Source organism: Pleurodeles waltl, chromosome 2_2 (assembly GCF_031143425.1).
Source record: "Pleurodeles waltl isolate 20211129_DDA chromosome 2_2, aPleWal1.hap1.20221129, whole genome shotgun sequence".
Lineage (NCBI taxonomy): Eukaryota > Metazoa > Chordata > Amphibia > Caudata > Salamandridae > Pleurodeles > Pleurodeles waltl.
The window spans coordinates 773,333,216-773,361,107 of NC_090439.1; positions in this window are offsets into that span (position 1 = coordinate 773,333,216).

Sequence of the window (27,892 nt, forward strand, 5' to 3'; positions counted from 1 at the left end):
CTGCCAAACACACCATCTGCACATTTATAGAATGGTAGCTCTTCCGGTTTCTGCACACCTGTTCATTTCGCACAGGGGGGGTACAAATGCCACATGTGTCCCATCAATGGCACCAATGATGTTGGGGATATGTCCCAGGGCATAGAAGTCACCTTTCACTGTGGGCAAATCCTCCACCTGAGGGAAAACGATGTAGCTGCACATGTGTTTCAGCAGGGCAGACAAGACTCTGGACAGCACGTTAGAGAACATTGGCTGGGACATCCCTGATGCCATGGCCACTGTTGTTTGAAAAGACCCACTGGCCAGGAAATGGAGTACAGAGAGGACCTGCACTAGAGGGGGGATTCCTGCGGAATGGCAGATAGCTGACATCAGGTCCGGCTCCAACTGGGCACACAGTTCCTGGATTGTTGCACAATCAAGTCTGTATGTGACCAGGATGTGTCTCTCTTCCATTGTCGACAGGTCCACCAGGGGTCTGTACACCGGAGGATGACGCCATCTCATCACCTGCCGGAGCGGACGTGCCCTATGGAGGAGAACAGCGAGTCATCCAAAACTGAGGTATCACAATGTCTTATTTTCAGAAACATTATTAATCCGCAATGTGCCGGTATCTGTCTATATTCCTGGCCTAGATAGGTGTGACGCAGTTAACATCCATCCAATGTGACCTCCTGAAATGGCGGCTACCTGACCTGTAAGGTGGGGTAAGGGGATATGAGGTAACTGCACTGGCGTTGTACACCGTTGCGGTGGGCAGTCGAAGACTGTGGCGCTATTCTGCATTGGTTAACATTGGCCCTATAGGTCCCAGGAGCCAATAACGATGTACGCCGGGGGTGATGGTACGCACCGCCGCAGACGTGACCGCCATTTTCTGTCTGTTCACTCACTTGATACCTGACCTTCAACAGGAGAGGACCTACACTGCAAGTGCTGCTGTGATATCAGTCTGGAAGCGAAGATGGCTCATGTGTCTGGGGAAAGGGCCCCTGCCTTCACTTCGGAGGAGTTGGAGAAACTAGTGGATGGGGTCCTCACCCAGTACACGCAGCTGTACAGTCCTCCAGACAAACAGGTGAGTACACTGTGAGCATGCTGCTTGGGCAATGTCTGTTTTGAGTGGTGTGGGTGGAAGATGCAATGGGGAGGGCTGAGGCCTGAATGTGCGGATGGGGAGTGTATGTGCGTCAGATCTGGGTGGGAACTGGGGCGCAATGAGTATGATGGTCCAGACGGGTAAGTAATTTCCTTTTCCCCATACCATTCCTTTAGGTCAGCGCCCACCAGAAGAAGGGTATTTGGCGTGCCATCGCCAAGGACGTCCGGACCCTGGGGGTCTACCACAGACGGAGCACCCACTGCCGTAAAAGATGGGAAGACCTGCACCGCTGGAGCAAGAAGACGGCGGAGGCCCAGCTGGGTATGGCCTCCCAACGTGGGAGGGGTGCCCGTCAGGCCATGACCCCCCTGATGTTCCGGATCCTGGCGGTGGCCTATCCGGAGTTGGATGGGCACTTCAGGGCATCACAGCAGCCACAAGGGGGTGAGTACACTCTCATTCAGCTGACTCTGCGCGCATAACGAGGTGTCTGGGTGGGGGAGGTGGACAGTGGGTTCCCCTAGGCCAGGGCGAAGTTGGTAGGCAAGGTCCCTTCACAGGCAGGATATGTGGCACCCCAACACCACCAGTGGAAAGAGCCATCTACACCTAGTCAGGCTCCTGTGACTTTCAGGTGTCCAGCAATTGGTCTTAGGCCTCGTACCCCATAGTCAGCTGAAATTTCTAGGAACTGTTAGTGCACTGCGTAGTGCAGAGGGCTGCTCCATGTGTGTTGTGTCCGCCAACGGTAGTGGTGTTCCATGCACTGAACATGTCTTGCTTCTGTCTTTCCCCCCCTTTTTGTGGTCTCCCTGTTCTTGTGTGCAATATCATCATCAGGCGGAGGAGCAATGGCACCGGAGCATGAGGGAGCTGCAACCCACTTGGCCCTGGAGGGCGAAACAACAGAGTCTGAAGCCACCAGTGGGACAGAGGGTGAGGGGAGCTCCACGGTGGGGACAGGAGCAGACAGCAGTGACAGCAACTCCTCCTCTGATGGGAGCTCCCTTGCGGTGGCGGGCACCTCTGTGCCTACCGCATCAACAGGTACAGCCGCCACCCCCCCTACAAGCACCGCTCTCCCAGCAGCCCCTCAGCGTGTGTCCCGTGCCCGCTCACCCAGGAGGATGGGCATCTCCTTCGCCCCAGGCACCTCAGGCCCTGCCCCAGTCAGCCCTGCTGCCCTCAGTGAGGAAGCTATTGACCTCCTGAGATCCCTCACTGTTGGGCAATCTACCATTGTGAATGCTATCCAGGGTGTAGAGAGACATTTGCAACAAACAAATGCATACCTGGAGGGCATTCATTCTGGGCAGGCAGCCCAACAGAGAGCATTTCAGGCTCTGCCCTCAGCACGGATGGCAGCCATTGTCCCTGTGTCCATCCTCCCCCCTCCAACTTCCTCCACCCAGACTAAATTCCCTGTACCTCAGCCTATCCCAAGGACACCATCAGACCAGCATGCACACTCATCAACACACAAGAGTGGCTCAGGCAAACATAAGCACCACACATCCCACAGGCACTCACACAAGCACCATCCCCATGCAGACACAACAACATCCACTGCCTCCACTGTGTCCCCTCCTCCACGTCTTCCTCCTCCCTACCTGTCTCGCCTCCACTCACACCTGCATGCACTACATCCTCAGCCACTGCCTCCATCACCAGCACGCCCATCACCACACACCGTTCATGTGCACTCACCACCCCCACTACCATTCACACATCCCCTGTGTCCTCTCCCAGTGTGTCTATGAGCCCTCCACCTTCACCCAAATTCTGCAATCGTACACCTCCTACAACCACTACCTCTACCTCCACTCCCAAACCCCCTCCATCTTCCCGTCCCAGTGTGTCTAAGAAACTCTTCCTGACTAACATTGACCTCTTCCCTACACCTCCCCCCCGTCCTTCCCCTAGGGCCAGGCTTTCCAGGTCCCAGCCCATCACCTCTGCCACTAAATCCGCAGGCACAGTGGTGCCAGCAACTGCGGGGTCATGGATTGCACCACCCATCAGGGCTGCCAGTGTGCCACGTAGTGAGGGGAATGACATTCTGCCACCTGCCAAGGTGAAAAAGGTGCCCACATCCCGGAGGGAGAAGCCGAAAGTACCAGCCACGGTCTCAGCAAAAACCAAAGGGGATAGTGGCAAGACAACTGCGGCTCCATCAAAGGTGGGGAAGGGCCAAAAGCTGAAGAGCAGGTCAGGAGAGGGCATGTCGGCATTGACTGGGGACCAGTGTCACACTTTCTGTCCACGACCACCCCAACCTGTATGGCGGCGAACACCGCTAGCTGCCCCGCCACCACAACCGCCACCTGCACCGCCACCGGCACGTCTACAGCCTCAGCTACAGTCCCCAGCCTCTTCCCCAGTGGGCATCCGTCCGAGGCTGCAGGAAACTTCCTGCTGTGTCCCTCTGCAGGTGCTGACCCATGCACCGCCCCACCACAAGCCCCTCCGAAAGCACTGCCGCAAGAGACACCGCCACAGGCACCGCAGCGACAGACACCGCCGCAAGTACCGTGACCTGCACCTCCCCCGCATGTCTACAGCCTTAGCGACAGTCCCCAGCCTCTTCCCCAGTGGGCAGCTGTCCGAGGCTGCAGGAAATGTCCTCTGTGTCCCTCTGCAGGTGCTGAACCATGCCCCGCCGCCAGCACCGCCGCAAGCACCACCGCAACAGACACCGCCGCAAGCACTGCCACCGGCCCCGCGGCGTCCTCGGACACAGGCACCACCGCTGACATGGCTATCATCCCCAGTGGTCAGTAGTCTGAGGCTGGAGGAGAGCTCCTGGACCCTGGACAGCTTCCATGAGGCATTTCTTCCATCACTGTTTACACCTGCAGGTGGAAGGTGCAGCCGCAGCAGTGTGGGGTATGTCGCTGCCTCCATGGCGTATCATGCTACCTGAACCTCGCAAATCTCTTAGCACGCACACCCAGGTGAGGGAATTGTACCAGCCACACTGCACGTGGAGCACTCTGGGCACCATGACCCCTCCAGAACCAGTGGAGAGATACATCCACTACCTCAGTCCTTGGCAGGATGAAGCACTCTGGGCATCAGGCTCCCTCCAGACCCAGTGGAGAATGACATCCACTACCTCAGTCCTTGGCAGGATGAAGCACTCTGGGCACCATGCCCCCTCCAGAAACAGTGGATAATGACATCCACTACCTCAGTCCTTGGCAGGATGAAGCACTCTGGGCACTATGCACCCTCCATAACCAGTGGAGAGATACATCCACTACCTCAGTCCTCGGCAGGATGAAGCACTCTGGGCACCGGGCCCCCTCCAGAACCAGTGGAGAATGACATTCACTACCTCAGTCCTTGGCAGGATGAAGCACTCTGGACACCAGCCCCCCTCCAGAACCAGTGGAGAATGACATCCACTACCTCAGTCCTTGGCAGGATGAAGCACTCTGGGCACCAGGCCCCCTCCAGAACCAGTGGAGAATGACATCCATTACCTCAGTCCTTGGCAGAATGAAGCACTCTGGGCACCAGGCCCCCTCCAGAACCAGTGGAGACTGTTATCCATTTGAGAGACTGTGGCTTTGCACTCCCCAGGATAAAGCAGTGGGCAAACCACCCACTGGAGAGACTTGAGAGACTGTGGCTTTGCACTCCCCAGGATAAAGCAGTGGCAAACCACCCACTGGAGAGACTTGAGAGACTGTGGCTTTGGACTCCCAAGGACCTAGCAGTGGGCAAACCACCCACTGGAAAGACTTGAGAGACTGTGGCTTTGCACTCCCCTGGATAAAGCAATGGGCAAACCACCCACTGGAAAGACTTGAGAGACTGTGGCTTTGCACTCCCCAGGATAAAGCAGTGGGCAAACCACCCACTGGAAAGACTTGAGAGACTGTGGCTTTGCACTCCCCAGGATACATCAATGGGCATGGAGCCCCTTTGTGCAGCAGTGGCGTCGTGCGTTCATCAGGCTGAGGTGTCCCCCCTACCACTGAGGTACCTGTATATTTTTGATCTGATACCCCAGAAATGTTCTCTCCGTTTCCAGTCAGGTATCATGTGTGGGCCTCGCCCATGCATTTTGGGCCCAGTGGTCCACGGACAATGATTAGTACGCTATCCGGACTTGTGTAGTTGGTGTGCATATTTGTATATACTGAATTTTGACTTTTGAATAATGGATTTTTCTTGATTACAATGGTTACAATCATTTCCTTTTGTCCTTGCGTTCTTCCAGGGGGTGGGGGGATGTATATGTGATGTTGCTGCATGTATTTGCGTGTCTGTTGTTGTGTGTGCTGGTGAGGGTGGGGGTGTTGCGTGTGTGTGTCACTCTCTTTCCTCCCCGCCCTCCCTGTGTTGTAGGTGCAGTACTCACCGTGGTCGCCGCGGGTCGTACTCCTGTTAGAAGAGGAGGTAAACCAACAGGGGCAGTGTGTGTAGTTCGGGCTCCATGGCGTCCTGGTTCCTCGTTGGGTGTCGAGAGGTGAGTGTTTTCCATTCTGTGTACTGTTTCTGCTGTGCTTTTGATAGTGTTGGTTCCGCCCCAGAAAAGGTGGCGGATAGGCCTCTTGTAATAGGGTGGGCGGTACTTTGTCTCCTGCCTGTCTGTTGGCGGTGACCGCCGCGCTGTTTGTTTCTACCGCTGTGGTGGTCGGAGTGTTAAAGTGGCTGTCTATGTTGGCGGTTTCCACCACGTCGTAATCCCTTTTTTTTTTTTGCCGGCCTGTTTGCGATATTACCGCCGCTTTAACACCGACTGCCAGGGTTGTAATGAGGGCCTTAGTTAGAGTTATTTCAAGTAACTATAACTCCCACCCTAAGGTAACCATAACTCGTGCCCTTACTGTGACCTGCTAATTACCCCAGATACTACAGCACTCATGACACATTTTATAATATCAATACAAATATCAATGCAACATTAGAAGTCAAATTATTGAAGAAAAAACTGCTCATGGCGGGGGCCATGCCCTGCGGCCAACCCCTGTAACCAACCAACCCCACCCCATTCACAGCCTCCAGCTGTGCTTGAAAGGGGTTAGCTGAATACTTGAGTTACTCTGTCAGTGGACGCATGAGTGCTTGTGTGGGTGAATGAGTGCCTCAGTGTGTCTGTGAGTAGGTGCATGAGTGTCAGAGTCTATCTGTGAGTGGGTGCATGAGTGTATGAGTGGGTCTGTGAGTGGGTACATGAGTGTCTAAGTGAGCATGTGAGTGCGTGAATATATATTGTTTTTTTCATTTTCTTTTGCAGATATTTGTGAATTCATTTAAACTTTACACAGCATCGTGATGAATTTGCAAACATTGCATCTCTAGAAAAAAACATTTTCCATGATTTAAAAGCTCACCAATGGGGTTAGGGTATCTCCACCCTGACCCCTAATACTACTTTAAAAATTATTTTTCAGCCCCAGGGACCATTTCTTATAATAGAAAATGGCAGCTGCAACTTTCTGCTCAGGTTGCAGGCAACCGATTAGGGCCTTGCTGTGGCACGAGGGCTCACAGATTTGCCACATGTGGATCTGTGAAGGACCAAATGCTACTACCAAATTTGGTGTAATTCTGTCCAGCAGTTTGGGCTGCAGGCATGTCTAAAAAGTCCAAGGGAATTAACACAGGAAACACACTTTTTTCATATCCCCTTCCCCTCAGCCCCCCTTGACAGATCACCCCAAAACTTCCATCCTGAAAAGGCACTTGTTTTTGTAAAGATTCTTCAAACGGCACCAAAGATAACCTAAAAAAAAATTTTTCTATGGAAAGTAGATCCTAACTATAGCTACCTACTGCCAGTCAGTAATATATATTCCAAATTTAAAAAAAACTAGTTTGTTACTCACTTCAGCTGCTGCAAGGAACTCTTCAGGGTGATTCGTCAAATTGGGGTTGAGAAAAACAAAGGGTGCCAATATACATTTTCCCCAAGCAATTTCCCATTGGGATTTTGAACGCAACTCCATCCTTAACCGCTGAATGGAATTGCACCAAATTTGGCAGGAAAACTAACGTTTGGTCCAGAAAAATCTCTTTTTGTAATCTGGTGTAAATCTGTTCAGTAGTTGTGGAGTTATTATAGGAAAAAGAAATATAGGTATCTAGGGACATGGGAGGCGGTCAGCCAACCTGACGAATCTCTAGGTGAGATCTGATTGACTACCAACATATCAACTAACAAGTGTTGGCACCCATCTTGGGACACGGACTCAGCCAAGTCCCAAGAAAATACCTTAATAAAAACAAGGGCAATATGAGCCCTTGCTTGGTGACTCCTATTGATCGCATTGGATCCGTTCCTTTCACTGGTACTAGGCCCAACCACACAAGTGTGGCAGAGGTTTTATCAGGACAGGTGGGGCAATGCTGGGTGGTAGGAATTTTGTGGTTTCCTGTGTATTCCGGAAGTTTCCATCACAGAAATGTAGGGAAAATGTGTAACTTCAGGCCAAGTTGGAGATTCTCAGGGCATTTTGTGAAAGGAAACATCATGAGATTCACACAAGTCACACCACCCTGGAATCCCCTGGTCGTCTACTTTAAAAAAATGTCTGTGGTTGGTAGGTTTCAATGAGTGGCAGCCAAGCATGGCCCCAAATCCCACAGCTGCCCCTATTGTTGATCTCTCCATGTATCACTTTAGGGCCATTTGTGTTAAGGTCTCTTGGCCCAGTTACACAAGTGAGGAACCATTTTTATCGGGAGACATGGGGGAATTCTGTATGGTAGGAAAATTGTGGCTTCGCACAGATTCCAGAAGTTGTCTTCACTAAAATGTGCCACAAATGTGTGTTTTAGTCATTGTTTGAGGTTTGCAGGGCATTGTGCATAGGACAGTGGTATGGATATATGTGAAGCACACTATCCTGGACCCTCCCAGATGTCAAGCTCTCAGAACTGTCTGAGTCTGGTAGGTTTTTCCAGCTGGTAGCATACACAAGCCCAAAAAGTGCAGCCATTCACCATTGCAAGTATGACAACATTGGGAGTCAGCAAAGCTCTCCTTTTCCATATGTAAAATCATTACCCAAAAGAGTCAGATATCCTTTTGCTTGTCATTGGGATGAGATGTTTTAGTCTTCGGGTGGAGCGGAAAGACTGTTTCCCCCTTCCATTGAGGAGTGGGCATAACCATGGCCATTGGCTTGGGCAGCCCCCACCCATCTCTATTTTCTTTTTAATTTCCAGGCATCTAGTGGGCCACCTGCCCGCCTGAGTGTGAATCAGGAGTAATTACCCTATCTGCCTCCCAGGGGTGTAGAATGACTGTATCCCCATTTCTTTGGGGTAGGGGCATGGTAATGCCCATTGTGGACAGCCCCACCTCTCTTTAAAAAAAAAACAATTATATGGCATTGAGTGGGCTTTCTGCCTCCCCCACCCCCTGGGGGACCAGATTGGGGCAGTTACCCCCATATGCCCTCCAGAGGGGCAGAAAGACCCTGCCCCATTTATTTATAATTGGGACATGGCCATGCCCATGGTAGGCAGTCACTACCCCTATTTTCTTTAACTATTCCATGGTATCTAGTGGGCTTTCTGCCTCCCACGGGGCAGATCGGGGATACCCCCATCTGCCTGTCAAGGCGACTAAAAGACTTAGGGCCTCATTCAGAGTTTGACAACTGGGTTTCTCCATCACAACCATAACGGATATCCCTTCTGCCATATTATGATTTCCATAGACTGTTATGGATCATAATATGGTAGATGGGATATCCATCATGTTTGTGACAGAGTTACCCCCTCTGCCAAACTCTAAATCAAGCCCTTTGTCCCCATTTATTTGGGTTGGGGGAATGGCTGGCCCCACCCCTCTTTCTGCCCCCTGGGGGACATATTAGGGGTAATTATACAGAACCGCTGTACCTATTTTTTTTTGGTGGTGTGGGCATTGCCTTGTCTATTCTGGGCTGCCCCCACCCCACGACTAATATAATCCCTGAGGCCTAGAGGGCTTTCTGCCTTCCCAGGTGGCAGATCCGGATCTATTGCCTCATCTGGAAGAAAGACCTTGGTCCCCATTTCGTTGGTCGGGAGCATGGCCATGCCCATGGTTGGCAGCCCCCACTCCTCTTTTATAAAAACAAATATTTCCCTTGTTTATAGTGGGCTTCCTGACACCCTCTCAGTGGTGGCAAATCAGGATTGATAACCTCTATCTGCTGCCCTGTTGGGCAAAAAGACTGTACCAATTTTTTGGGGTGGTGGGTCACTGACATGCCATTCTGGGCAACCCCCACCCTACACTTAACTAAAAAAGTAATCCTTGGTGCCTAGTGGGTTTTTGCCCCCTGGGGGGGGGCAGATTGGGGCTATTGTCTTATCTGCCCCCTGGAAGACAGAGAGACATTCCTCTCCGTTAATTTGGGATGGGGGCATTGATATACCCATTGTGGCGAGCCCCATCCATCTTGAAAAATTTAACAATTCTTCCCTGGTGTGTAGTGGGTTTTCTGCCCCCCTTGGGAGCACATCAAGGATAATAAGCCTCAGCTGCCCCCCATGGGGCAGAACGACTGTGCACATTTTTGGAGGTCGGGCAGCCCCAACCCACACACTAAAAAAAAGCCCCTACTGTCTAGTGGGCTTTCTGGGGGGGGGTGATCGGGGGCTATAACCCCCATCTTTCCCTCCGGGAAGGCAGAAAGTCTGAATGTAAAAAATAAATATCCAAAGGGCACTTCCCTCTGTCTAGCGGTGGTTTCCTGCTTGGGGATCGCCTTTCTGTGATGATCACCACACATTGATCCACCAGGGAATGGTACCTCTGGAAAGAGGGGATTCTCCCATTTCCAACGGCACCTCTCCCATTGAATTATGTGCTCGGGGCTGAGATATGCCCCCGAGCACGGATGGAAATGAAAGTAGATGAGATGATCTGTTCATTAAACTTTCACTTTCCTTACAATGATGTTGGCGTGCACGTCGTGCCAATGACAGGGAAGGGACATTTTTAACCCTGGTTGCTAGTGAAATCTAAATGTGTCCGTACCAGATGGAATTCCGGCTCGTGTGCAGGGGACGGCTTGGTGTCATCCTCCTCACATGCCACAGTGTATGCAGATGACCTGCACACACTGGAGGTTAAACCACAAACCAAAGCTATCTGGTGTTGCACTAGACCGGGGTAAATGAAAAAAGCTTAGGCTGGCTGTGATTGAGCATGGGCCAGCTACGTAGACCAACTTGTCCCACTGAAAAAGTACCTTGTGTGGAAGGTTGCATCACTGTCGAGGATCCGATGTGAGGAGCAGAGGAGACAATGTGAAGGTGATGCATCTGTCACAATCCGTGTAGTCAGGGATACATTGCCATCAAGCTGTGAAATTGTCGATGCGATGTCCATGAGCAGTGACACGGCGTTGAACCCCTTTGCAATGAAGCCAACGTCTTGTTGTCGAGCTGCGCAACTGGCTGTGCGTAAGAACTGCGGATGATGTGCCCGCTCTGATCAGTGCTGTTGGTGCTGCGATGCCTTTATACAAAGCAGCAGCGGTGATGGAACAGTGACAAGGAGAGATGCAGCAGTTCCTACTGTCCCAGTGGCAACAATGCATGGATTTTGGTGGAGAACAGCTGCAGAACCTACTTTCAAGGCCCAGGACTGCATTGGCACCCCTTGGCAGAGTAGTACTCACCGCTGGCAGAGTCGAGAAGCTGTAGCAGTGTGGAGTGAAGTATTTTATGTCCCAGAGACTTCAGAACAGGAGGAAAGCCAGCAAGCCCTCAAAGTCACCTTGGTTCTGGGGATGTTAATATGCAAATCCAGCCCTTCTCACTCCCAGGAAAGGAGGGCAGCAAGCAGCAGGGCAGGCACAGCAAAACATGAGTCCAGCAATGCCCAGCAGAGTTCCAGCAGGGTGACAGTCCCTTCAGAAGCACAGCGGTCCTCCTTCCTGGCAGAATGTCCTCATGTACTGATATGGCATGATCAGAAGTCCAGTTCTTATACCCGGAGGTGCCTTTGAGGTGGGGGAGACTTGAAAGAGAGGCCTTTGAAGTGTACAAAGTCCCTGCCCTTCCTGACCAGGCTCCAGACACACTACAGGGGGTTATGCAGACATGTGTGAGGTCTCAGGACCCCCCAGCTCTTTCAGGTGTGTCATCTGATTCCTCCTTTCCTGCCCAGGATGGGCCATCAACATGCAGACTGCCACTCAGTCACACCTAACCTCCCTTTGTGTGTAGCTGTCTGAGAGGGAATGCACATGAGCACAACTGTTACCCACCCAGAGGTGTATTCAGAGACAGGCAGAAGGCACTAGATGATTTATAGTAAGAAGATGCCAACTTTCAAAGAGTGCCATTTTCAGAATTACAATTTAAAATCTGACTTCACCATAAGTTGTAATTTTAAATTGTGATTCCAGCAACACCAACCCTGGGGTGCCATCTCTTCCCAATTGGAAATTAAAATTAAAAATGTTAAAAGGCAATGCCAATGTTAACCTTTGAGGGTGATTGACCTTGTGGTAGTAAAAAACAAATGTAAGATTTTTTCATTACTTGGACATGTACAACGTAAAAGTACATGTCCAATGTTTTAAATACACTGCATCCTGCCATCAGGGCTTACCTTAGGGGTGATGTATATGTATTAAAAAGGAAGGTTTGGGCCTGGCAAGAGAGTTCACTTGCCTGGTTGACACGTCAGTTAAAAACTGAATCCACAGGCTGTGCAATTGCAGATCTGAATCATGTTTAAAGGGCTACATAAGTAGCTGGCGCAATCAGTGCTACAGGCCCACTAGTAGTATTTAATTTAGGCCCTAGGCAATTGTGGATAAGCCAATGGAAACATGTTATAGGGAAAGAGCTCATGCACTTTGGCACTGGTCAGCAGTTGTAAAATGCCAGAGTTCTAAAGCCAGCAAAAATGAAGTCAGCAAACAAGAGGTCTGAAGGCAAGAAATTCAGGGGAACCACGTCAAGGATGCCATTATTATTTTCAGTGTGGTGGGCTGCACATTTAACTACTGCAATTTCTTGTGGCAATTGTAGTGCTTTCAACAATCTCATCACATATTCTCCATTCCAGGTGAGGTCATGAATCCCCTTTGTGACCACAACTGTCCAAAGTCATGGACACACTAAAGCCATGCTGACTGCTAGAAGTGGGGTTTCTGGTTGTCAGAGTATGCATCCTGTGCAAGCAGGAACCTACACTCTAGTCATGGTAAGCTAGATGCACACTTGGAAATAACCTGTGCTCACCTTCTGGTACCTTGGCACAGAGCAGTCAGGCTTATCTAAAGAGGAAATATGTTAAGTATGTGTGCAACACACACATAAGTAACATAATAACAACACCACAAAAAGTACTTCACACAGTTCAGAAAAATAGATATTTACATATAAAACAGGATAAAAATGACAAATTTTCAATAAGTAGAAGCTGAGATATTAATTTATACAGAATAAACCAAAAATAGTGCTTAAAATTCAACAGCGCTAAAAAGTTACTTGAGATTGCCCTAGACCAGGGTAAATTCAAAGTTCAGGCTGGCCAGGATGGTAGGGAAGCCGGCTACACAACCCACCCAGGTTCCGTTGAGAAAGTACCTTGGACAGAAGAAGTGTTGATGTTGAGGACTCAATACATGGAGCAGAGGAGGAGATGTGTCACTGTTGATCGAGGAGATGTCATCAGTTCTGAGCTGCACTGAGGATCCATAGAAGATCAGGTCATGTTGAGCATCAAGGCGATGCAAACCACTGGGCTAGAGTGAAGCAGTGGTGCTGAGTTGTGCAAGGTCGCAGATGCATCAGAATCCAGAGATGATGTGTTGTGCAGTCAGCAAAGTGGTGTCCACAGCTCAGGCTGCAGTGGGGCTGCCTTGGCATTGAGAGGAAATGCACTGGTTCCGATTGACGCAACATCATCTATGCATTAGTTTCCTCATGTTGCAGCACAGATACTCACTTTGAAGAGCCCAGAACTGGATTGGCACCTCTTGGCAGAGCAGGACTCACAGCAGACAGAGTCCAGGTGCTGTTTGCAGGCAGTCTTTTATGTTCCTGAGACTGCAGGAGACTGGGGGCAAGCCAACAAGCCCTTGGAGTTACTCTGGGTTCAGGTGAGAGGGGTCGGGCCATTTCACAGCAGGGCAGTGATCAGGAGGCAGCATAGTACCTCATCAAAGAAGAGACAAGCCCTTTTTGAAAAGCAGTCCAGTGGAGTGGCATTCCATGTAGCACAGCAGTCCATCGCCTGACAGAGTTATTCACAGGTCAACTAGTGTACTGATTTGATAGGGTCAGAGAACGAGTATTTATTTAATCCAATGTGCCTTTGAAGTTGGGGTGACTTCAAAGAAGTGCACAAAGGTCCTTTCCTCATCAGCTGTGGCTCCAGACTATCTGTCAGAGGTAAATAGCCCTTTATGTGGGGACAGTCACTCCCTGTTCAGGTGTGTCAGCTACCTTCCAATGTCCCTTCCCAAGAATACTGATGAGTCTTCAGACTCACTTAACTATCCTGTGTTTGTGACTGTCTAGAAGAAATGCCTAAAGTATAGTTGTCACCAACCCCAGATGTGTATTGGACACAGGCTTCAGGCACACAGAGATGTAAAAGCAGGAAAATGCATACTTTCTTAAAGTGGCATTTCTAAAATAGTAATGTCACATCTGAATTTACCAGTAAACAGGATTTATCATTACCATTCCAATAATGTAAAACATGATGCAGCTACTTCTTTCTGATCAGGAATTACAGCTTAAAAGTATATTAAGCAATTTTCAATGCTGGCCTATGAGAGAAATAGGCCTCACTGTAGGAACAGGACATGTAAAACGTAAGCGTACATTTCCTTCCATTTAGTTACATAGCACGCTGCCTTACGACTACCTAGGGTCTACCTTAAGGGTGACTTATAAATAGCGTAAGGTGTGGTAAAGAGTTTTAAATGCTGAGTTGATGTGGCAGTGAATCGGCACACACAGGCTCTGCAGTGCAGGCCTGAGACGTGTTTAAAGGGTTCCTTGAGTGGATGCCACAATCAGTGGTACAGGCCCAATAGTAGCATTTAAATTAGAGGCCCTATTCATATAGCATACCACTTCAGAAGGAACTAACCAGTAACTTAAATATGCTAATTCTGTATACACCAATGTTACCATGTTTACCATGTTTGGGGGAGCAGCACATGCACCTTAGCACTGGTCAGCAGTGGTAAAGTGCTTCGAGTCTTAAGGCCAACTAAATGACTCAGCAAAACTGTGGTGAGCAGCCATAAAGTTTGGGGGAAGACCACCCTAAGGCTGCTGTGTATCACTGAACATCTATAAAGGTAGTCACTTATAATTGTGCTGAAAGATAGCAGACACATGCAAAGATGATCATGATTACTTTCACTACTTCTGCTGAGATAACACCTTGAAGCCAGGAGGCTACCACCTGTGCCTGAATTGTGCAAACAGTTCAAGCTGCTCTCAAAGTAGGTTTATTATCTCTTAAACATGAGCCATCTACAAAGATTAGATAGTGGGGCTCATTAAGGGTTTCATCCTTGATGGCAGGTCTTGGCTTGGTGCATAGATCGATAACATCGAGACAGTCATGCAAAACCTCTTCCTCATCAAATTCATTTTCAGGCAATGGTAACAATGTAGCTGGATTGAGAGTTTTACATCTTTTTCAACACAAAATTTTCAGCAGTAAGATTCAATTGTTGAAATTGTGTAAGTCTGCTGTTTGTCAAATATTGGGTCTTATTATGAGTGAGCAAAACCTCTACAGAGTGAGGGAGGAAAACTGTCAGAGGATGTCGCAGAACTATGCTCTCACTGCTCTCAATACTCATACCAACCATCATAACTGCTTTAAGGCAGCCTGGGCAATCCTGTGGCAACAGGGTCAAGAGTAGTTGAAAAATATGCCACAGGTCTTCGAGATTCTTCATGTAATTGAGTAATCACTGAATGAGCACAGTCCTCCCTCTCACTGCAAAACAAAGTGAACATTTTACTATAATCAGTCATTCCCAGTGCCAAGGCATGATAGATATTCTCTCTCAGGGCTAGGAATGCTTTTAAGCAGCTGTTTTCCCATAGAAGCAGATCAGGCACATCCTTGTGTGGCAGCCTCAGTAAAGGCTTGGCCAAAATTGGTGTGATTCTCTCTGGTGACACCTTCTCATTTCCTTTCAAATGAGATGTCGTTGATATAGGACATCTTTCTGGAGGTAATGCAATTGGCTCTGGGGATGCTTTATGTACGTTATCAGCCTAATTATTCAAAGGGAGATTGTGCCCTTCTTAAAAGTTTCTTGTGTGCTTGACACCACTATTAGGTCATCAATCTACTGCACAAGAATGGAGTAGCAAGGCATTTGTAAAGATTCTTTTTCAAAGTCTGATTAAAGATCAAAGTCCTCTTTGTATACCCTTGTAGAACTCTGAACTATGACAAAACTCTATCTTTGAACACAAAGGAGAACGGGTATTGACTGTCCTTAAACAATGGAATAGAGAAAAAGACCTGGCAGGGATCCACAACAGTAAACCATTTTGCATCTCAGGGAATTTGAAATAATATTTTAGTTGGATGAGGCACCATGGGGCAACATGGAACAATTATACTGTCACAATCTTACTCCCCCTTAGACCCCATCATTATGACTTGTCAGAATCAGATCTCTCATTGTCAAACATGGGGGACTGTTGAAATGTGATTCATAATGAATCTGGGCTTGGCCATGTTCTGAGGGGCCATTGAACCTTGTGGGACCTGCATCATAGGGACTACTGATTGACTGGTGTCTACATTCGCTGAACAGGGGCCTAAACTGGAACAATTTGCATCTATCTTAGATTCAAACCCTGCATTCATCCTGCAGCACTTACTCTATTAGGATTGGGCCTACACCCCCTCTTCCAATGTCAAAGCCATTTACAATGGTGATAAGGAGTGGACTTCTTTGTGTTGCCATAACTACCCCTAAAGTTCGATCAATTGGAATAACTTTACCCTATTCTCTGTGAAATACTCCACCTTGTGCCATTTGACCTCCATTTTGAAAACCAACACCTTGCATTCCAACAAAATTCCCTAGGTCCTGTTGATTATGAAATCTAATCTGAGCCGGCTTTCCTTGAGGCAGCATGAATTCCTCCTTGAACCTTTTCTGCATCATCTCCTGTTCATCCCTACACTATTTTGTGTACTTTAGGATCCCATCAAAAACTTTTGTCTGACTAAAAATCACATTTTGTTGTATATGCATACTGATTTCTGGTTGCAACCTAAGAGCAAACTGTGACACAAAACTCCCCATGTCTCCCTTTCTGGGATTTTCTTATCCATTTTGCTGTTTAAACATATGTAACAACTGTTCATTAAAAGCATGCATTTATTCTTTTACTTTCGGAGTTGTTAATCTTTAATCAAGTAGGACCTCTCACTTGAACTTTTCCTATCAAAAAGGTAATTACCTCACCCCAGTTTGTCATCGCTATAGGTAAGCGGCCATGGGTACATGCATCTTTTGGAGGCTCTATACATTACCATTTCACAGTTATTTTAGATTTAGCCCATGAATCACTAGCTACTCCGTTAATAAAGGTGTTGAGATCTGTTCATAGAGCATTCAAAATTGTCACAAACCTGTCAACTTGTTTATTCCACTTAGCAAGATTCTTTCTCAATTCTGACAAGTCATTTGTGAATGTCATAAGATCACCTCTGCTCCACGGTATATGAACATACCCGCCACCTGGTATTTCCCTCCTAAGAAAACCTAGAGCCTCATCATCATCTGGGTGTACTGATTTTTTCTTTTTCTTTTTCTTTTCCTGCTTCTCTGCCTAATCACTCTGCAAACTGCCAAAATCACTTCACTGCTGAATGCATTTAACCGATTCAGCAATGTACAATCTCATTCCTGAGGATTGCACATTCACAATGGATTCAACATCTAACTTTGCTCTAAAATGTTTCTGTAAAAGGATACTCATGGTGAGGTCTACCTCGTATTTACCTGCCAATTCGGTCAACCTATCATGAGTGGAAGCTTCAAATCATGTATTTCCTTACTTAGGTATATCAGCACATTCGCCTGAAACTGACTTAAGTGTGAAATATGTAAACATCCCCTAATAATTTCTTCCAGTTCCACCTTCAATTTTGTTACATACATTTGTTGATTTGTAGAAGGTTCATCTGCATCTCCTGACCTTTTATTCTCATGGACCATGGGGGAAAGATTCCAACATCAAATAGCCGTGTCTCTCCCTTTGCAACTGATGTCAATGTGGTCAACTTGTCATGAGTGGAAGCTTCATGTCTTGTAATTTCCTTCCTCAGGTATCTCAGCACATTCTCCTAAAATTGATTCAAGTGTGAAATGTCTAAACATTCCCTAATCATTTCTTCTAATTTCACCTTCAATTTTGGTACATATAGTTGTCTTGCCCTTTCTTGATTTATAGATGGTCGCTCTGCATCTCCGGTTCTTTTATTCTCAGGAGAATTCCTTAAGCAATAGGGGCAAGATTCCATCATCAAATCATCCTGCCTCTCCCTTTGCAACTGGTGTTGTAAAAAATCACTCTCCCTTCTCTTAAAGATTAGACACTCTGTGGTGGGGTTTGAGCAACAATTTGTGAGTTTTGCAACATTGGGATAAACCCTGTTGCGACTAGTCCTCACACAACTCCTGAAATAGCAGGATTTGGAGCAAGGTTTATTGGTGCAGGTGCAACAGGAATTGCCAATGTCTTTGCTGATACAACTTGTGACACTCGGTGAGGAACAGTCATATTGGGAGCTATAACAAAAAGAGAAATTACAGTAGTGGCTACTGCAGCAGATTAAGCTGTAACTGGGAATGTTGGAAGTGGTCCCCCAACCTGAAGCAAATATGGGTCATCAGGGGCTGTAGCCACAGTACCACTAGTGATTATGATACTTTTGAACCTGATGTTGGAACCACATACAGTGGTGGACGGGAGGACAACAAAGCATCTAATATGTAATCCCCCAAATCAGTATCAGTTTTCCTTGTGAACTCCTCATGTTCATTTCCCTGCTTTTGATTCTTTTCAAGCTTTTCTGACATTTTTGCTGGGTGCATTCTAGCTCTCTCAACTATACATATGCTCCATCTCTGTTGCTCTTCATCCCATGTAACATCAGTGTAAGTATGCACCGCTCTTTTGGCTCTATTCAGCTACCGTTCTTTCTCTTTAGTTCAAACTGTTCACTCCCCAGCATTTAATGCTTCATACTGTGTGGTTCAGTGAGGTGGCTGCATTTCACATAGTTTTTCTCTTAAATTTTCAGTAATCTTTCAATCAAAGGAAACATATTGTGGATGCCTTAATGCTCCTTATTGTTTACTGATCCTCTGCCACTGACAAAGCAAAAAACATGTATGATTCCCTACATTAGTCACCATATAATGACCTGGGACACCTTGAGGTGGTGCCTCCTCAACGTCACAGACAGAGGCTCGCATATCATCTTTCATTAAATCTCTAGTAGCTTTAAAGCATTTCATGATTATAGAAATTAATTAATTAATTCATTGATTCAATTAAATTTCAATGTTCTTGTTCAATTCACTTTTCCGTACAAATCAAAAGTTGCTTCCAATCCCAATATAATCCTTCTTTGTGAGCCTTTCACAGTACAGCACTAAATGATTCTCCAAACAATCCTAGTGTGACACTTTGCACCAATTGACCTATCCCAGTGCTGCACACTTTGACATAATTCTCACTCCTCACAAAGGTTCACCCTCCTTTACAATTTCTCATACACTAAATTCCACATATTTTGAGCAAGCACAAAAAATAACTTTTTTATACTCGACTAGAGACTTCAAAATAGTTCAGTCATACAAGAAACAATCAGAAATTACACCTTCCAATGTCCTAGCATAGAGACACACAGATGAACTCTCAACCAGCAGGAAATGACCCTGACTTATATAGTTTGCCCTTTGTGCAATAGGTTCCACTAACACCAATCCCGGTTAGCACAATCGCAACAATTTGTTAAAGCGCCTATCTCAATTGTGTGGTTAATGCTACAACCCAACAAGACAAAACCTTAGCAGATAAGTAATACCACAAATTCTGATTTATCTGTCTTGTTTGTCCCAGGATCTTAGACCACTTCAAATCTGTTAACAAGCTCAACAGTTCAACATCAAACACAAAAGTACAACTAAACCATAAACTTTAGCAAAACACAAAACACATAACTTCCATGCAATAATGTAAGGACAATTGTGATACACAACTCTATTGATACTCACACCTCCACCGCTGCAACCACCTTGTGAACTACGAATTCCTTCAGGCTTCAACTTCAGGCTTTTGATTTAAGGGACATGGACACTTCTAAACTTGGGCAATTTATTTTCGCTCCTTTCTATCTCTTGCGACATGACCTACCCACCTAATAGCACTTGAGAGCATGGGGATCTTTGTTTCTCAGTCTTCAGGTGTAACATTAAATCACCCCACCACTGGTCATGTGCATCTTTGTCATTGACAAGGAGAATTTAAAAGACACAATCATTTACATGAATTCTTCATACACCCTAAGTTCCTGTTAACCTTTTTATTAGTCAATAAGGAGAGGTGGTAACTGTTAAAGGGATTTAATAACAACTCTAATAAATGTATTTTTTTTTAATTAGTAAATATTAATCTTTAGTCATCATTATAACAAATTCAAATAATCCATTAGTCAATATTTCAAAACAAGTTAAAATGCCAAATTATTAAGTAATTCAAATAGTATAGGGATATAGTATAGAGATAAGAAAGCAAGCATGTTCTGTAAAGGAATTACTTAATCTAAATTAAAGATAGGAATGACAATTTCTGAATTAAACTGGAGTAAAGGTGTCAGTTGACAAAACTAGTAAGGGCCTCTGATGAAAGAATAAGATGCATAAGCATAAAGCGTTCACGGTTAAGCAAAAGAGTTTTCAAGCTGAAAAGTAATATCAGCTATAAATCAGCAGACATTTTGAAAAGGATGGGCTAAAATGGGATCTTCCTTGAAGAGAGGTAACCCTACAGGTCTCAATTAAAAAGTCCAGAATGCTTTTGGATGCTAAAAGGCAGAGTGCAAGTCTACTCTAGGAACACAGGCTAATATAAATTTATCAAAACATATGTAGAAACAATAGGGACATTTTACGTTGTCAACATCCAATTGGATTTCAACAAACTCTGGAAGCAGGTAAACTCCTTAGTTTCTCATGCCTTCACAATAGACCACAGAACCAAGACCTTGAAAAGATGCTTAGTCCACATTTTGTGGTTCAGACAGTTCTTCATGTGAGTCATATTTCCTGCCATCTCCTCTCCTTCCATGGAGAACCTTGCTATCACTTGCTTAATACATGACAAATGTCTATTCGCTAACTAACAGAAGGCTCCTGTAAACGTACAGCTCTGCAGTTGAGCAGAAAACCTCTCCTGCAAAACAGTTCAATGTGAAAACAGGCCTTTAAATGCTAATGCATAATTCAATGTCAAAATAGGTGCACACTTCTTTGCATAACCTTAGGCCCTTTCTATTTAAATGTGTTTTTATTTCGAAATTAGGGGTTTCTCTCTATTGCTCCCGGTTGCCTTTGCACACCACGTTCCACTCCTTAGACAATACATGAACTCTGGATGATAGATTAAAATGTCTAACTCTAATTTAGAGGTGGAAAGGTGCATTTCATCATTGAGATATATTGGCCTTTTTAAAATCCAAGCATGACCATGAAGCTGACACGGATAGTGTGTGTAAGGAGCAGGGGGAACTCCTGCTATCTATCGCTCTTCATCACAATGATCATATGCCATACTGGAACCAGTAGAAAACAGAGAACTGCATGTGTGGCCGCTACTTTGTTCTACCTGATTTCCTTGCCCTCCCTCTTGCCACAAGTCAAATCTGTGAATTAGGACCTGTGCCCAAAGAAAATGTCACACATGTGGGATTGGCATTTTCCCCCTACAGATATGATGCTTTACCTTTGTGAAATGTGGCCTTAAAAAAATTCGTACTAAAAATGCAGGGATGCAAATTGGCTGTGAAAATTCACAAATAGCAGAATATGTTTTACACTGAAGAGGAAAGAATTTCTTCAAATGAGAAAGTAGTTTGATGTGAAGTAAAAGTAATAAAAATAAACATTTTAATCTTAAAATAAAATGATGGATTTCTGCTAGTTGCAAATATTTATGTTCAGCCCCCATTAAAAGTGCGTGAACGTTTAGTACATGGAAAAACCCTTATGCAGTTGTACTGCATTTGCCAAAAACAAGTGAATCCAATCTGAATAGACATGAGATGGATTGGAGGAACTCCCCTTAAATGCCTCGTCTGCGCAAAAGTATGTAGTAATAGATTACAAACCGATAACGAGCACATGACCTATACTTTCAAATTTGGAAACTGCAGTATAAAATATTAGAAACTGAAATGCAACTTTAAAATTATGAAAATCGTTTCCTCTTGCAACTTCAAACTGTAGAACTGTCACAAAAGACCACTATATTGAACACTATAATGGACCCCACTCAAATGAATACAATAAACTCCACAGTGCTCTAAATTCAGATCTCAGACACATTCACAAATGGAAAAATGGACACAATGTTTGCATGGATTATGCTGGAACTTTTCTAGATCCATTCCTCTTACAACAGAACATGAAGAGGGTCAAGATGCACATCACCGAAGAGCAAATCCAGTCACAAGATCACTTAGGTCACGTATTCCCAGGACAAACATCAGTCCTTTGATTCTTTAAACATGGGAGAGGTCCAGCCGCTGACAACCTATCTGCTCCATATCATGCAGCACGTATGGTGCTATCAACTGCATCCTTCCTTCATGACTATGGGGAGTAAGTCTCCAGGCTGAATCTGTGTGAGGACCTTGTTGCTGATCTCACTGACCATCACTGGTTTCGTTTGGAAGCGTTAATGAGCACCTCAGTGGACCAACCTAGTGCACTGGCAGTGGGTGCAGATGGTTGGGCATTGAAAGTCCCTTATTTCCGTACATGTTCAGAATGCTGGCTCTCTCCTGAAGAGACATGTGGTGATTCGTGTGTTGTTCCGCTATGTACCGCCTCCTCACCACAGGTTCTGCTTCATCATTCACTGGTAAAACCACCTCAGTTAAAATGAAGCAGGAAACTGCTTGGGGCCATACTTTTACTTCAGGCAGGTTTCCTGCCCCTGTCAATTATATGGTTTCTCTAGTGGATTGGGGGAATACTGTATGTTTTCATTGTTACTCGCTCTGTGAATCACATAATATTCCACTTTCTGGTTTCATCATGGACATTCCCCGTAGTAATAGCAGGAGGTATATTTGTGCAAAAAACAATCTTGCTAAAGGAATTTGTTCTGAGCGTGGAATGAGACATCATGCAGAAACACTGTCCATTTCATCACAACGGGGCCTAATGATATCCCAGTAGTATATTACATGTGTAGTATGAGATAGTTACATTTAGAACATGTACACCTACCACACTGATGCCAGCAGATGCTTCCAGCCACAATGCGGCTTGAAACACAGAGTCAGATGGTCAGCTGGTGTTGGCAGTAGCATAAGGAAACAGGACCCCCGCGTAAAACATGGAGGAGGCCCCCTCAGCACACCTCAAGCTCACGCAGGCAAGGTGCTGTGCTGAAGGGGCCCCCTGGATCTCACCTCCCCCCTGCACCGCAAGGGCTGTGGGCACCTTTGTTACACCACTGGGTGTTGGTAACTACCACCTCATAACAGGCTGCCTGGGAAGGGAGACTTGATGATGCCCAACACACATATCTTGAATTCATTCTGTTGCTTGTATTTTACATCAACGCCCTGTGGGTAGCTGCTCACGACAATAGCTTTTCCTGCATAGAATGACTTTAGAGTTGTCCTAGCCACGAAGTGGTCTTGTTTCCTCCTCCATTGCCTCCTTTGATGGGACTGCAACTTCATTTCCTAAACATTTTAGCTGTGGCTGCCTTCTAGTGGAGAAGGGGCCATTAGGTTTGGTAGTTGGAGCATATGGGCAGATTGTGTGTTCAAAACTGTCTGCATTACCAATGCACATGGAAAGACTTCCCAGAATTAGCACCTGGATAAATTGTAGCTACCACACAACATTATTTTATGTGCAAACACATATGTTCTACGGGCTTGAACGGTGTGTTATCTGTATTTGCCGATGTGGTCTGTGTGTAGTGCATTCACTGCTCAACTGAGGCTGACATTAGTGATGCATATGCTCAGTAATCTGAAAGTCTCGTTAATTTAAAAAGTTCTGACAATCAATAAAAGCAATGGTTGCGAGCATTACCAATGTAAGAATAAGGGGCATGAAGGTATTCCTTTTTTTGTAACTCGACCATAAGATGAGTAATTCCAGGAGGGGAACAGTCACAGCGCATTTCCCTCAGGTACACAGGTAACGCCTGGGTGGTTTAAGCCTTGTTGGACCTCCTCAGTGAGGCGTAGCAACCCGCGCCTAGGCTCACCAGTGCACTTAGGACATCACATTGAAACATCAAAAGAGGATGAGTGGAACGCTTGCAAAAGGCTTGCTGATTTTTTTGGCAGCATGTATAAATTATCATTTGTGCATGACCTTGTGCCACGGACGTGTTCATTAATTTTAGACCTTGCTTTAATACCATGTAGGCCTAAACATTGGGCTGGATTCATATATATATACGTCATATTCTTCTTCTTGGAAAGTCTATTCAGTGCTCCATACTGCTTTAATTTCTATATATGCGAGAGCTGTAATTCATAATATTCATGAATGCATTTGTTTAAAGTGTTTTCCAAACATTTCTTTGTGTTGCAGTGCTGCCGTTTCCTTTAAAAGAGAAATGACTGAATGGGGTCAGAAATAAACAGAAAGTTAACTTGTGTGTTGAAGAATATTATTTCTCAAAAACAAATATCTGTTAATTGGTTTGGGAAATGTGTGGTGTCTGGCATTAACTTCATGATGTTTTATGCATTAAAATGGTTTCTGAAATGAAATGCTACAGGCTTCGTTTTGCGCTGATGTTATGTAGATTGCAGTGGGACTGAACTCCGATGCTGTGTATGAAAAATAATAGAGATAAACATAGTAATCTTGGCATGAATTGCGCACATAACCCTACTTTATGGCAAGTACTTGCATATGCCGTCAGGCAGCACGCCAGATACAGCACACGGGTCTTATGGCTCACTTTAAAAACAAATAATTTAAAGTATTCTTATATGCATTGTGCGTGTGTTTTTTATCAACAGGCTCATTTTGTTTCAACTACGAAATACCTTAAAAGGTAACCTGACATTCTGACTAGCAGGGTAATTTATTACACCAGTTAATCTTGTGAAATTGCCCTCCGGTTGTAATAATTTGTTGTTCTTTTATTAAACCTTTTTTCAGCACGCCGTGTTTATCATAAAGATGTCACCATTGTGATGCCTAGCAACCCTTGCAATGTTCTGCGGGTGTTTTGCATACATTTTCCTGAGGGAGAGTTCCGCTTGGTCCCTGCTTGGGAGAGCTGTCACTGTGGCCTGATTTATGGGGGATAAAAGGAGTTCCTGCTTCAGCCTCCTAAAGCTGGCGCTGGGTCTGGACGCGCTGGCATGGGCATCACTATCCTGTGTTAGGGAATGTGTCAATTATCAGGTGGACTGCCTGAAGGCACTGCCAGGGCCCAGGTCAGAAGCCTATCAGACTGCGGGGAGCAGGAAGGAAAGTCAGAAATTGATGTAGAAGCTGCCTGAATTAATTGATAATAAGTATGGCTGTGGATAGATAAGTATGTTGCAATCAGAACATGCATTTTTATCTCCTAACCCCTGGAGTGTTGCAAATGCAATCAAGGCTCGTGTTCTCCAACATCGGAGCAAGTTTTCCACAACAATTATGTTCATATTTGGAGATCAAATAGCCGTCTTGGCCAAGTAAGGATGGTCGCACGATCAGCGCATACATATACTGTTGTTGGGGGATTAGCATCATTGCAATTACTCATACGCTGTGAAGAGCTCTTTTTATGGCAATATGGGGGGGTGCTTAAGGTGACAGCCTTAGGGTCGTGCCATCCATGTGGGTTTCAGCAGAGTTTACAAAGGAAAAAGTGTAGTTGTACCAGCCATTGGTTTACTGCAATGTACAGATGTGTACTATGGGCAATTTCTCCAGCGGTTTCAACTAATTTACATGTGAATATTTTAGAGTATTTGAAAGGTTATTTACAATAAACAAGAACAAAGAAAGTTTTCCAAGCATTTTCATGAATCAAAGGATTGTATTTAATTTTATTTTTAATGATTATTTTCTTTCTTGGTGTGTAGCTGCAAATCTCATTGATTTTTGAGGGGTGAATGGGAAATCCATTGCCAGGCTGAGAACTAAAACTGAGAACTAAAACCAGCCCGGGTAAAAGTGTTCAAATCAGCCTTCTGATGGACCATGTGAGAAACTATAGCAGGCAAGCCTGATTCCCTCAGGGGGCTCATACACATGCAGCCATCGAAGTCAAACTACCATAAAGGAAAGTCCAGAGTGCCTAAATGGCCTTTCTTTTCCTGCCATAGGCACATACATACAAAGCCACATACTTACAAACAAGCCTCTGACATAGGGCCTGATTACAACTTTGGAGGAGGTGTTAATCCGTCCCAAATGTGACGGATATACCACCAGCCGTATTACGAGTTCCATAGGATATAATGGACTCGTAATACGGCTGGTGGTATATCTGTCACTTTACCGTCACTTTTGGGACGGATTAACACCTCCTCCAAAGTTGTAATCAGGCCCTTAGTGCCTCATTACGAGGCTTGTGGTTCAAGGAAAGCCAGCGTTGCAGTAACCGTCGAACCACTGCGACTGAGGTGGCCCGACCAAAACATTACAACCCTGGTGGGCGCACTCACCTGAAGACTGCCGTTCCCTCCAGGGGCATCATTCCCGACATGGTGACGGTGGTCAGGGTTGTACTCAGCCAGGGCGGCACTGAACTAAGTGCCGCCTGGCTGATTACACCCCCATTTACCGACAGCCTTTCCATGGCGATTGCAGTGCCATGAAAAGCCTGGCAGTAAGCCAGTGCTGGAGACCATAGGGGATCCCCTGCACTACCCATGCCTATGGGATGAGCAGTGCAAGGGCCCCCCTGCCCAGCACTGTCAGAATGTGCACTGTCTGTTGTGCAGGCATTGCACAATCTGAGATTGCTGTGTGCTACAGTATTGGCCTCGGCTCCCCGAAAGGAGCCGATGCCAATACAGTAGCACTATTCCTGCCTGTCATGCATTTTACAATGTTCCAGCCAGTCTGCTTGGCGGGAACATTGTAATACGGTTTGGGAGGACAGAACCACCATGGCATTGGCATCTTCCCCGCAAGTTTGGCGGTCCCGCAGTGAGACCACCAAACTCATAATTGGGCCCTTAGTTTTGAAAGGCTTTAGTGTTTACTTCTGGCATGTTTAGATAGAGTAATATTTAATGATTTAGAAGTATTCATAAAAACATGACAGGATAAATTAAGCTATGAAATTATCATTCGATGTTCACATTAAAGAATCACAATTTATTTATTTAAAGATTTTTATATGATGCTCTCACCTCAGGGTATTCAGTAGCTTTAGATAATGATGGGGAGGAGTTTGAATCATCAAGTCAATTCATCATCTTCTTTTTATCAAGTTTTTGACCACAACAAAGTATTTCATTTTCAGGGTAAATAATTTCATCATGCCACTAATATTCCTACTAGATGAAACTTAGAATGACACTTTTCGAACAGATTGCCCCCACACAATGAAAGCTATGTTTGATTGAACATTTTAGGATAAGAGCTTCTATAAAAGAGCGAGACTGAACAGGAACTTGGGAAGCAAAATTATTTGGAACAACAGCAGGATCCAGAGCAAGTGAAATCTATCCTGTTGGGGGGCATATGGACATCCCAGGGCTATGCTGGCCCAAGATGAAGTAGTGGTATGTAGAATGCTGCACTGTCTCTCCTACAAAATAAAAAAATACCAAGTTTCCTGAGGCACCATGACTGTGCTCGTTTTAATTCATTAACGTATCTGTATTCTACAAAAAATACTAGGAAATCAAAAGTACCAAATGTAGTCATTACTTTTATTACATTTTTTATTAAATTGATGTATTTATAATTGAAGTAAGTTGAAGATTGCAAACAGAAATGTTGAACATGAGCAAGGGTAGTTCATAGCATGAGAGAAGAATATGGTGAATAACTTAAAGCAGATTGCATTATAGAGGTCGTAGCCAAAGGGAAACATACTATGACAAGGAGACAGCACGTTACAGCCTTTTGCTAAAAGTGCAAATTACATACATAAAATCTGAGTACAGTAATACTATTGTTATTTCTTCTTTTGACACTGCATTGGGTATGTATTTAGGGCAGTTTTAAACTAATTGAGTGAGACACAAGCCCTAATATGAGGGAGAAAGGAGGGGATGTAAGCGATGGAGAGACCAGAACCTGGATGTTTTGGGAAGATTTGGGAGTTTCTAAGTGAAAAAATCATGCTCTTCAAGACGACAGGGAGGCTGCAACATCAGTGGTACTTGGGTAACAAGGTTGAAACAGTGAGCGAATATAAACATCTAGGGGTTCTTCTTGACAGCAGTGGCTCCTTCAAACCCCATCTGGAGTCCCTCAGTCGGAAATCCACCTTGCTTGCATTGGCGTTCAACAGCTTTAAAAAAGCCTTAAAAAAGCAACTGGTTCCGCAACCTATCTGCCATTATTAAAGGTTATCCAA